This window comes from Oxyura jamaicensis, chromosome 1 (assembly GCF_011077185.1).
Source record: "Oxyura jamaicensis isolate SHBP4307 breed ruddy duck chromosome 1, BPBGC_Ojam_1.0, whole genome shotgun sequence".
Lineage (NCBI taxonomy): Eukaryota > Metazoa > Chordata > Aves > Anseriformes > Anatidae > Oxyura > Oxyura jamaicensis.
The window spans coordinates 72,887,041-72,900,127 of record NC_048893.1 but is presented as its reverse complement, the minus strand read 5'-3'; the positions used below and the strand labels follow the sequence as shown (position 1 = coordinate 72,900,127).

Genomic DNA, 13,087 nt, shown 5'->3' with positions numbered 1-13,087 from the left:
AAGAAAAGAAAAGAAAAGAAAAGAAAAGAAAAGAAAAGAAAAGAAAAAAGAGAATTTGTCATTTCTCTGAAGGACACATTTAAATTCAACTGCTTCTGACTGAAGCAAACACATAGTCTAAATCTTCCTGGCTTTTCCATTCTGCTTTTATTTTATTTAAAGCATTTCTCCTCTGTTTTCTAGCAAACTGTTCTAAGAATGCAGGCAGTCCAGAAAAGTTAAATGTAGTTGAACTTGGTGAAGTTGTGGGTTATTAAATGTCCTATATTTGCATTTTCTTTTCCAAAACCCCAGCTTCTGGGATCCTTTGAGTATGCAAAAATCTGAACTTCCATTTAGAAGAAAGTAAAAAGAAGCAAGCTTTTATCCCTGTTGTTGCAGAGAAACACCTTGAAAATATGAATTATAAAGTCTTATAAGCCAGAAGACAAACAAAAAAACCTTACATTTATTTTCTTTAAAGTGTTATGATATTTAAGACAATCACATAAATTGAAAGGGAGGCGTGTTTGTTCTATGATATTTGAATACCTGGTTTGGAAATGCTGGGCTTTATAGCATTATTATTTCCTATTTTATAGGCAATACTATTTATTTTATAGTAAGTATTTTATATTTATAGTATCAAGGCATAAAATTCCAAGTTTCAGCAGACTAGAATGCTTTCTTCTCCTGGGGTGATAAATCCCCCCAAATAATGGAAATATTGACAAAACTTTAATTATACTGTCTCAATGAGACACCATGATTTTTAGTTTCTAATTAAATGCATATTTCTTTCAAAATTGGCTCTTATGTAACTTGTAAATCATTTTGGTGGCAGCTCAGTGGGAAATAAGGGTAATGTTGACCTTGGCAATCTTTGTCTTGGCAAGAAAAAAATAATAATTTTCAGCTGAACTTAAAATTCATAAAATCTCTTGTCCAAACAATAAACTGGATAAAAGAGTTATTTAAAATAAAAAGGAGAAAAAAAATAATTAAAAAAAAAGCACCAAAGTTTGAAGCATAGGTATTCTGCTGCCTCCCTGTGGAGAATTCCTTCATCTGGAATTTCTGAAACCAGAATCAAGAGCATTTTTAGACCAAGGCAATTTGCGAGAGTATTTCTAATTACCTATTTGATTAACAAATAGAAACATTGCACTGCAGCAATACGGATGAAGGCTGAAGGATGTCAAAATATTTTCTGGTCAGCCCACAAGAGGAAGTGCTGTGTGGGTACAGGCTGGTACAGGTGGTTGAACAGCCCATGAGCTAGCTCAGTATCTGTTGCTGCATGGGGGCTAGGGCTGCAGTCTGAGTGACCATGGCAGTGCTGTGGTATCCTACCCTCCCTCTAACCTACAAATCCTCACTACTCCTAAATTCAGCTTAAGAAGAAAAAAATGTTCAGCTTTCTGCAGGTTTAGCCCCAAACGTGCTCACTAGAAGGTTAGTGCGGGTACAAGGGAAGCAGTATGCTGGTGGCAGTGCTGACTTAGGTTCAAACTGCTATGAAAACCTAACTTTTTGGGTCTCCCTCATCCCTATCAGATACAGAAATGTGCCTTTCTATTCTGTGCCACTCCCAAGGAAAGGCTTTGTAGACAAATAACTCTGACCCTTCATTGAGGGTGGAAGACAACTCCTATTTTATGGAGAAAAAAAAAAAAAAAAAAAAAAAAAAAAAAAGTCTGCTACAGATGGAGGTTCCTGGAGCAAAACTCTTTTATGGGGAGTGAAGTGTGATATTGCCCTGGAGTGACCACAGCCAAGGAAGGGGAAGACAGGGTAGCAGCTGCACTTCCTGGCTAGCACTAGAGGAGATATGAGCCACTGTTGACTCAGCAAGCAGCGCTTGCCAGGATAAGGTCATATCAGCAGGTCAGCATTGCCCTGACTGTCCTTCTTTAGCACTGGAAGGACTGATCAGATCTTTGTCATTACTTGTATTGTATGTCTATGTCCTGATTTTCTTCAGCAGCTGTCATTCCTGATGCTTTGTGACCCAGATGCAACAAAGACTTCACTGGCATTTCTATTGGGGAAGAAGGTAGATGCAATGATCAGATTCCACCTCATCTGAACCACTTAAGTGAGCCAAACTGCTCTCTGAAGATGCACTGTGCCTTACTTACAAATTGAATTATCCTCAGGAGGGATCTTCCTCTACTGATTATAAAGGCAGCTCAGGAAAGCTTCTTGATTTATGTGCCTGGAATTATAGGGGATTAATAGCAACTTTATATGCAAGGAGCAGAGCAGCATCCTGCTGACTCTCAAAATGCAACAGGACAGCATATCTCTGACTAGATTAGCTCTTCTGTGAAGCCTTCCCAGGAACTGTAGCACAGTTAGCCCACAGAGTGCAGGTCCAATGGAGACCAATACAATTTTTTTCACGGTCAAGTGGACAGTCTGCTGCCCAGCTCCAGGCCAGATACGGTAACTGACTGTGAGATCACTGCCTCACACTCAAGTCTTCCAACAGATCTCAATGAAGCCACTAAAACTGGAGAAGACCCTAAAGCATGTTTTGTGATCAGTTAGCAAAATATTAATAGGTATTCCTACCAATACTTTCCCATAAAAAAATTCTGCTGTATTTTCCTCATATGGCCTTAAATATATATGAGTGTATGCTCTGGTCCAAAGAGCAATAATACAGGGCACAACAACACCCAGTCTGGAAACTCTTTAGCGAATTCACCAGGCTGAATCAGGAAACCATGAACATAACTGAGTGTGGAGCTGCACCCTTCCCTGCTACACAGAAGGAAAAGCAGCAAAGTGAAAGTTGTTTAGAACTTAAAAGTCAACTAAGTCCTCTAGCAATTACTCAGAAAAGCTTATACTTCCATTGATGGGTAACACAGATGAGTGGGAGACATGCTTTATCCTAGGTAATAACAGGAATTATAGGAAAGAAAAGGTTCCACCAGGAAAGGAAAATTCTGAGTCTCAGTTCTCTACTGTAATGGAGAAGGTTGGGGTTTGAGAAACTCAGGAAGACACTGGATCCTTTAGGATGGTGAAACCAGGACTCTTTCTAAGATTTCCTAGAGAACTGTGAGCTACATAATAGCAACATGGCAGAAGTTTTCTGCCATAACTTCCTCATATGACTTTAAACATATAATGGCATGCTCTGGTCTATAGATTAGAAACACAGAGCATGAGATAACCCAGCTTGGCAACTGATTAAGGAGATATCAGAGCAATCCGCCTGCAGAAAGAGCTACACCTTCAAATATTTAACAATCTATAGTTTTATTAGTGTTGCAGCAGACTGCAAAATTATCAACTCTAAAAATATAAGATTGTCCTTCTGGAGCAGAGGCACAAAGAGACTCAGTCTCTGCTTAACTCTTTGTCATACCTCTGACGGTGCTGATGGGCAAACATTAAATTCCCATTTTGCTACTCCCTCTCCTTAGATATCTTCTTTATTCCTGTGAAGGTGGCACATGCCCACAGGGAGCTACTTTTTCTGTCTTGGATGACTACATGTACAGAGCTGATCCGGACAGTCCTGGAACAGAGATTTTATGCAGTGACTAAAGACTTTCTTCACAGCCTTGTTTAGATCTCAACGATAAAAAGAGCATGTAGAACACCCGATTTACACTCTACATGCTGATTATGTGAATTTACTCATCGAGAGACAGCAGCCCCAGCAATGGCTCCATTTTTCACTTCATGTAACTATGGAAAATGGTTGGCAGGATTTTTTTTTTCTTTCTGTCAAGTTTCTCACTTTTATTTTTGCTTCTGTTGAAAGAAAATTTCAGTTTGCAGATTTTTACTAAAAAAGTGAAACAACTTCCACAAAAGAGCAGACACTTCAGGGGAGGATAAAGTTACTGAAAACCTAAGAAAGAACACTACTACCATTCCTATGAGTACTTTTAAAAGCAAACACTTTTAATGTTGTTTGCTATCTTACATTTGTCTTAGAGAAGGGAGATATCTGGGGAAAAAATTGCACTTTTGGAGGGGATTTATTCCAGTTCTGTGCTCTCTAATCCCCTTCACAAAGAAAATGGCAAAGAACTTGAAATAGACTGTGTAGGAAGAAATGTTCTGTCACCATTTTTCTTCTCCCATGGAAAAAGAAACAAAGTAACAAAGTAAGTAAAGAGTAAAAAGCTCCTTTAGCTTCCTCTCACTCATTCTCCTTCAAAAAAAAAAAAACAACAAAAAAAAAAACAAACACAAAACTAGATGGAGTTGGAACATAACCTTCCTCTCACATTTCAAGTAAAGCAAGGAAGGCAAATCCCTTTTCTGAGAGAAATAAGCTATAAGAAAAAATAGTTTCTGATACTTTCAATATACTTTTTCACCTGTGCATCAGGAAAAAGAAAGAGGAGGTTTTAAAAAGCAGGAATTCTGCCCCCCTTTGCCAAATAAAAGAATATTATTATTTTAATAAGTCAAATGTTACCTTTTGTTTTCCAAAGCCTTACAAATGCAGTCTCAAAAGCTAAAAAGCAAAAATCCATAACATAATTTTAGATGTTTTGGAAAAAGTAGCTCCCTGTGAGAATGTGCCACTTTCACTGGCATAAAAAAGAGATCAAGGAAAGGGAGAAAAGTAACTTTTTCAATGTTTCACTGGTGAGGCTGCATTAGTGATTAAAGAATGACCTAGAAGAAAACGCCATCTAATGACCAGTCTATAGATCAAGTGAGCAATTTATCTGTGTATTTAGTTGTTTACCTAGATATCACACACCTCAGTATCACCTGGCTGCAGGTGTTTCTCCTGCCTGTGGCTGTCAGACCAGACTGTGGTTAGCGTTTTCACACAAATATTAAAAATAACAGGCATAAGGGTTGGGACCTCAAAGGCCCAGAGGGGTGGCTATGAGCTAGCGTCCCTGCGCGTGCTGTGGTCTTCTGCAGAAATACCCAAGTGTAGATCTGATGTCTCCGAAGGTGAGGAGCCGGGCAGAAGCACCTAACCTTGCTCTCAGCTCTCCCATAGCTCGCCGCGAGGGGGCACCGCCGCCCGCGGCCCTGCCGCCGCTGCTCTCTTCGAGCCGGTGGCCCCCGTGGCCTCCGGGCTCGGCGTTTCCCGCCGCAAAGCCCCGCTGCGAGGCGGTGGCTACCTCGGCGCTGACAGGGAACGGCTAGCTGAGGGGGAAGGCGCATCGCTGAGCTCGGCCGCCTCCGCGGCTGCAGCCAGCCGCCGGGGCCAGCAGGTGTCCGCCGGCCGCCCAGCGCTTCGGGCGTTGAGGAACTGGCGGCTGCGGCCGCCCGGGGCCGGCGGGCCGAGAGGAGACCGCGTTACCGGGCAGGGCCCCGACTTTCTGTGGGCTTCCTCCTCGAGGCGGACACCGCCCAGTCACAGAGCTTCCGACCCCCCAAACGCTCCTTGGGGGGCAGAACAGAACGTATAAATATTTTCCTGGCCTCCCAGGAAATGCAGCTTCAATGCCCCTCTCCTAACTAAACATCCTGACAGCCTATTTAAAAAATAAAATAATTAAACACATTTTATTTACAGATTCTTCTTACTTTTGCCTTAATCCGGGATATTAAAAAGAATGCATAATACAAACTTCCTGAGTTGTCACCATAGTGCAGGAATTGAAATTATGTTTTACTTCAAAAATAATTAAGACCAGCTCTTTGTGAATTCTGATTGAAACAGCTTTTTTATGTTTTCATGAAAAAAAAAATGACATTCCAACATCAGTCTGCGAAGATTTCTATGAATACTACTGACTTGTTTTGAAATAACACAAGAATAATAAATAGAAAAATGGAAAGGCTTATAAAATAGGCCTGTGAAGCAGGCCCTTGAGTTTTTCCCAAAGTGAAAAAGATAATTCATTAAGTATTGGTTTAAATAAAATTGACTTGAATTTAAATGAACAATATGAGACTTTTTGATGTAGGTCTTGAATGGCAAATTTAAGGCCAGTTCCATTGGTTTTGCTGTATATGTGATAGTGTGCAAATTTTTCAGTTCCACCGAATATTCCTTTATTTCTTAACTCTTCCAAAGTCCCCTTCTGAATAAGAACACGTCTATTTTGAAAATGGTTGTTCTGAAAAGAGTGGTTAAGTATGGGCTTGTGCTTTCTCTGTTTTAACTGTATACATTTCCATCTATAGGTTTACACATCTGCATGTATAGATGTGTTTAGAGCACAAGGAGTTCAGCTGAGGCCGGTGCATTAAAGCAGTCATGGATGGCTCCCACTTCAACTCTCTGCTGCATTAACTCTGCTACTTCTATTGCAGCATAGCAAAGCATGCCTGTGCTCCATCTTGCTTCAAGAAATGTTACTTTTAGTGACTTCAAGCCACTCTGCAAAGAATAATTGCTAAATTCTGCATAAAACTACTTGGAATTTTTGCTCTGAACCTTTCCTGAAATGAAAAATGGTGTTTCAAAGAGAAAACTGTTGGCAGAAAAATAATTCAAAACATAAATTTTTCAGCAGAATCCTGAAGAATTATCCAAAAGGTTAAAACCAGTAAATTGAATGAGTTTATCTTCCATTATGCCTTTTAAATAAGCATACACCTAAAACAACCAAAAAAATGTATATAAAATGAGAGCTGCCTGAAGGGAGACACTGAAGAATCAAGCCTGCATTTTGACTTGCCTTTGATTTTTGAACCTTTCAGAATTTATATATCCAAACTATTGTCTGCAATCACAAAAACTGAAAACTAGCCTTTTCTGAAGGGCTAATATATATAATATATATATAATATATATATGATTACAGGAACTAAGGTTGCAAAGAAAATGCTACATAATGCGATGGAATGCAAGAGGTAGCTGCCATTGTGAAGGGATGCTCAGATGGTGGGGAATGGCAGCAAAAGCTGTAGCATTAATGTGTCTCAGTACCCATGGCTGAAGAGATATAAAACAAAGAAGAGAGGATGGTCGAGGGCTGGTGTTCCCTCTTGTTGCTGGTGACCTCTGTCAGAAGCTGGCACGCATCTCCACCACCTACAGAGACAGTTCCCGTGCAGGGTACCATGGCTGGCAGCCAGAAAAGCCCCCGTGGGGTTGTGATGGGCAGCTCGGACCATGTCCAGCTATTCCCCACAGAGCACTGTACAGAAGGAGGTAGCCCTAATGCCTTTTGCTTCTTGGCTGCTGTTCCCAAAAGTGCCCACAAACTTTTGAGGTATTGAAAAGAACCACTGTTTTCAAGTGGGGCTGGGGACCTCTGTTTGAAAGAAATTAATACATTATTTAATTTGGAAAGCATACTAAATTCCTTTTTAGTTCATTACACTTCACTCTCCAGTGAACGCAGTCATGTCATTACAAGTAAGATTAGTTTGATATTTACCTGAGCTCAAAGAATGCCATTTCTGCATCTTACTGAAGATGACAAGTAATAATTAGAAGGGGGAACACTGTCTGAGGAATAAAGGATAATAACAAAGGTGGCATTGCATCTGTTGTTAAAATACTGAAATAAAATCAGACTAGGCTTGTACCATCCCATTTTCTTTTACAAATGGTAAGGATTTAAGACCGATTAATCTCATTTGGCATTATCACTCTCTTCTTTAAATGAACATTCCTGCCATGTCAGGGTTGGGAGATGAAAGGAATATGCATATTTTTAAAATTCTGTCACAACAAAGTTCAAAGAGCAAAGCCATCCATGTGTGCACCATCTACTGAATCATGTATTACACTCATCCACCACCTCTACTGAAATCTGAGGACAGAAAGATGATACTTGTGATGAAATTATGGGCTGGTAGAAGAGAAATGCCAAGTGAAGGCAGAACGTTCTGAGAGAGTAAAGCCCGGGGGCTGCAGCAGACTAGAACCAAAAACTTACTTTATGTTCCAGATAAGAATTAAACAGCAATAATCCTCTGTGACCCTGTTCACTTCTCATCATTTGTCCTATTTTATCACAAACTCTGGATGCAGTGACTGCTCTTCACTGTGAGTACACAGAGTGCCTGGGATTATAGAGTTTTAATACCAGTTAAGGCTTCTGTAATGCAAATAATAAATGAAAAGCTTATTGAGCCTTCACACTAAAGACAGTGCCTCAAAGACAATCATGATAAATGCAAAACAATCTTTCTCATTTTATCCAGGTCTCTTTTTGTTCTGCCAAAGACACAAACAGAGCAGGAAAAAAAAAAAAAAGAAGAAAAAAAAAAAGGTAAAAATAACACATTTAGTTTTTCATTCCTGGTAGGGCTTTGATGACAACCACACACAGTGGATTATATATACCTCACTTCCCACTAATAACTTAAACCATTCATTCCTTTCCAACAGACTATATATTCCAAAAATGCTTCATGTATATTTAATATACTGATTATTTCCTTTATCCAGTTACTAAAGACAAATTAAATATACCTAAGAATCCCTTCAATTTCTATAGTCTCTTTCATCTGAAGGTCCCAACGCATATACAGTTGTTAATTTGCCATGAAAAACATCCTGCCGTGAAGCTGTGAGAATAAACAATTTTGGTAATTGAATCTAATATACTTTTTGGTTTCAGTATGACCCACAGTCACTTTTGCCTTTAGGGAAATGGGAAACATTCCTTTTCAAGCTAAAAGAAACGTTCTGTTTGACCTAAAATATTTTATTTCTGAGCATTTCTGAAAAATGAAAATTTGGAAAGAAGTGGCCAGATGCTTAAGAGAAGTTGTTCAGATGACATTGAGGCTGTTGTTTGCCCTGGTCTAGGTTGGTGGCTACGACAGTTTTGGAGAGAAAAAAAAAAAAAAAAAAAAAAAAAAAAAAGTAAGGCCCATCTTCTACTCCCCTTTTTATTTAAGAAAAGGCTCTTCTCTTTACTTAGGGCTTTTCCTGGAAAGCGGGCAATGTATTAACTTCCTAAGCGGCAGGCATCAGAGATGTGAACTCTGTACTTCAGGTACAAGATAAAGTGTAGGGACACATCCAGACATTTGGGTTGTGTTCCAACTGGCAGATCCAAGACTGGAGCCAAGGAGCCCTCACCTGTGGCCCTCTTCTGTGACCTTGCTCCAGTACAGATGCCTCCGCACAGCCACAAAATCAGCAGATTTAGGCTTTGTTATAGTTTCATTTGGACAGTGATAAGTACTATGCACATTGTAGATGCTTTTATGTGGTTTAACATTGTGGGAAGTAATGAAACAAGATTAAGGACAGTAATTAGGAAAAATGTAAACAAATTAAGGAAGCTGGAAATTATCACCTAATATACAAGCACAATGTATTATGGGTTTTGTATACAAAGCCCCCAGCTTTGTAAAATCTTCTGACTAAGCATCCCTTTAGTGGACTTAATTTTAATATGTATGCAGCATGTTTAATGACATTTTCTCTCAGACATGACTGCACTATGATTTGTGATTCTTGAAGATTCATTTATCTTGTAATTCTTGTTGCTCCATGTCCATGGTCAGACCCTTTGATTAATTGGGGCATATTGCAAATGCTGAGAAAAAATCAGACCCTGCCCCATGGAGTGTACATGGACACTGTAGCTCCATCTTTTAACCCTAAATTTTAAATGCTCAACTCTGTTGTCCGTATTTAGACACAGTTCTGTAATTCATTACAGTAAAATCCAAACATCATGAAGGTTATAATATGTGCACAGATCTCATATTTTACACTGTGCTCCATTACTAGTCATACTTTCTTAGTGCAGTTATAGTTCAAAGCCCTAAAACATTTAGATACTGGAAATATGTTTTTACACAGCTGTCATTTCATCCAATTTAGAAGGACCATTCAAATCTCTTTACCTGCTACAGCTTTGGAAAGTTGAAGTGCATTGAGTTCTTGCCTTTGAAAGATTTGCATTGGTGAAACACGGAGATTCTTCCAACTGCCAGACCTGTTTCAGCAGCTACCAGTTGTATTGCCCTGCACCTTTTTTGCTTTGTGGTTTCAATAATGCCCAAACTTCTATGTCTCAAGTGAATCTCTTTTTTGTTTGTTTGTTTAGTCTTGCTTTTATGAAGTACCCAGCATTATTGACAAAATACTAACTGTATGAGCCCTGAGGACCTTAATAAAGTGCCCAAGTTGCGTGTTTAGACATGTTATTAAAGCACCCCTATTTGCAAATTGGTCTGCCTGTGTATTGTCTGCCTGTGTATCAAGGATATTGCATTGAATGTTTGTTTGCCACTGTACAAAATGCAGACAAAGATGTGGCCTCTACCAGAGTCACATACAATATCACATACAATAACAAATCACATACTCTGGCAGAGTCACATACAGTATCACATACAATAACATCATTTTATTTCAACAAAAACATTAAAACTGAAAAAAGTATCAAGTGTCTCCCTCTATATGCACTGACACAGAACTATTTTCACAAATCCTTTATACCAAGCTACAAAATCCTCACATCCAGTAGAACTTCTTGAGGGTAGTTTACATACATGATTTAGCATGTTTAAAAGATACATACAATATTTTCTTGGCAGAAAACTTATTTTGACAGGTGATGGTCTGAACAACAGAAAACAGGTGCCACCTATAAACTTATATGCATGTAAACTTAATCAAAGGAATGCCTATAGAAGAATGTATAATGCCTAATAAAAAGTGAAGCAGGTGAGGCAAAATTACCAGTAATTACAGGATAACAGTGACAGAAAATAAACAACAAGGTCTGCTATTATATGAGTTTGAGATTAAGATCTTTTTAGACATCAGGTATCCATGTGACAGAGTGACTATACAAATATCTCAACCATGAAAAAAGTTTGTGTCAAAGATTGCTCTTCCTTAGACATCAGGCATATGAGGAATATACGAGGAATAATGAGATGTACATCTCCATAAAGCACCACAGCATTTTAGTTTTGATATTTAAGGAGCAATGTTTTTGAACATTTAGTAACACAAATGGCGAAGTTCAGAAGAAAGGAGAGGACACTAGAATGGAACTGAAGAGGAACATGAGAATAAAAGTGAGGCTGCAGGGCACAACATCCAGCACAATGTTCTAGGCACATGGGTTTGCTTAAAGGAAGGGTAGCAGGGAATATAGATGGTCCCTACTATTTTGTAAAAGTAATGTGCCTGCTGGGTTCAAATTGACATACATCTGTAGACAGAAGTACCAAGTGACTGAAAGTTAACAGCAATCAGTTTCTGCTTCATGTGGAATGAGGTAAAAAGCTAATGCAGTTATTTAAATTTGGAAGGGAAAAAGATGCTGGACTGTGACACGAGCATGCAAGAATTGTGGCTTCATATGGCTTAACTTGCATAAGTGAGGTGACTTTATAGCTGTTGAAGAAGGACCTATTGCAATATCTATGACAAGAGATATAATATTGCAAGGACCACTATTTGAGTGAGAGAAGGAAATTTGACAAAATACTTGGTAGCATGGGAAGAGAAATGATGAGGGACTAGACAATGGTTCTCAAGCTGTAAACCCCTTGGACTAGTTTGGATCCTGTCTCTGCATATGATATCTTTCATATTTTTGGCAAAATCAGCTACATCACCTCTTCTTGAAGGGGGGAAAGTCAAGCATATGGTTTTCCTCTCAGAAACAGGAAGGCACCTAACTTGAGGATTCATTAATCACCTATAAATACTACCAAGCCCACCTTTGCTAGCAGGGAAAGTGCTGCTATAAAATTTTAGTTGCATGGGATGATCACTTTGCTAAAATGTATGTAATGGATATCGATTAACAGCCATTTCAAGAGTAGAAATGACAAAGATATTAAAAAACAGAGCAAATGAATAAGATGAAAACAGGAATTATCTGCTTTGAGAAGAGAGAGAATTGTGTTGAGAAAATGAAAAGACAAAAGATGAAAAAGTTCAAGAGCATGTATTTAAGTCAGATATTCAGATTTCAAATAGCCAACTGCTGATCTCAAATTGATTGCAAGAGATTGTCAGGAAATGTATGCCAAGGAATACAGAGCCACAATCACAGTTGTATGTATAGGGAACAGATATGTAGGAAAAGCATAAAGGGGATAGGGAGCCAACAAGTGGAAAAGAGAACATGAAAGGAAGAGCCATTCAGCAGGAAGACCACCTCAGTCAGGTACAAAACTCTTGGAGAGTTGGAGTCTTAGGAGATTGCAATAAGATGAGGAACTGACAAAAACCAGCCCATTTTCCACTCAGACTTGAGTGCCAGTAGCATGTGGTCTGTGTGCAGTGATGGAGAGGGATGTCATATGGCACAGGTTATACCAGTGACAAAAAAAAAAAATAATAAAAAAAATGGCAACCAAGTCCGAAGGAGCTGGCTAGATTAGATAACTGAGACCCCTGGGAGCACACAGCAGATTTAAAATCGCCAGGGTTAAGGATGAGGAAATGCAAAGGGATGAGTGTTCATTTGTTCTATCTATGCCAGGGGAGAGGGCAAAAACAAAGGCAGAGAAAGAAGAGAAATTACCCTGGTAAATCAAGAAAAGCAATGGAAAAAAAGGAAATTAAAAAGGTAGAGCTGGAAATATTAAAGTAATGCATGAAGCAGAAGGGGGACAGACATTTCAGGGTCTTACTCTGAGAGAGATTTTTTGTAGGAAAGATGAAGGAATACCTGGTGCAAGAGCAGTTTAAGCAGAGTAATGAGCCAACCAAAGTTCTCACTTCAACACCACAGGTAGAATTATCCCCCTCTTTGTTGAAGCAATTCTCTTGAGAAACACTAGGTCAGGTGTGACAAAAGTGCAGCTCTGAAAATGGATGTGTGGTATTTTCTGTTAGAAGACAGTTTTCAAAAGTGCAAAAGTGAGTGTAGTTAGCATTCTCCCTTGTTATACTATATAAATAAGGTTAGCTTACCTGCCTACACATAATACATTTAACATGTTGAAGACAAATTGACTCAATAAATTCTCTTGTCATAGAAAATAGTGAGAACAACATGTTGATGACATTGTAAGAGTAAGAGATTGTATTCTAAAAGTTCGAACGTCTTTGACACATTATTTCTGAGGTTCTAACATCACTGGCATAAGATTTCTATTTTCCAAGATAATAGTATAATCTTTCAAATTTTTTTGGCACCCAACAATACCGTTCCTACTGTGGACTTGCCTCTGTTTGTACCAGTCCCTTAAATTTATGGTGTGGATCCACTTCTAA

The 13,087-nt window shown here is 38.9% G+C and overlaps 1 long non-coding RNA gene across 1 annotated transcript in view; it reads left to right on the top strand.

The window, feature by feature from the left end:
* Positions 1-12,379, top strand: part of LOC118156688 — a 24,815-nt gene extending 12,436 nt beyond the window's left edge. Inside the window, exons 3-4 of the long non-coding RNA XR_004746385.1 lie at positions 7,367-7,379; positions 11,946-12,379. This is a non-coding gene — a long non-coding RNA (uncharacterized LOC118156688). The remainder of the gene's footprint in view (positions 1-7,366; positions 7,380-11,945) is intronic.
* Positions 12,380-13,087: the final 708 nt, after the last annotated feature.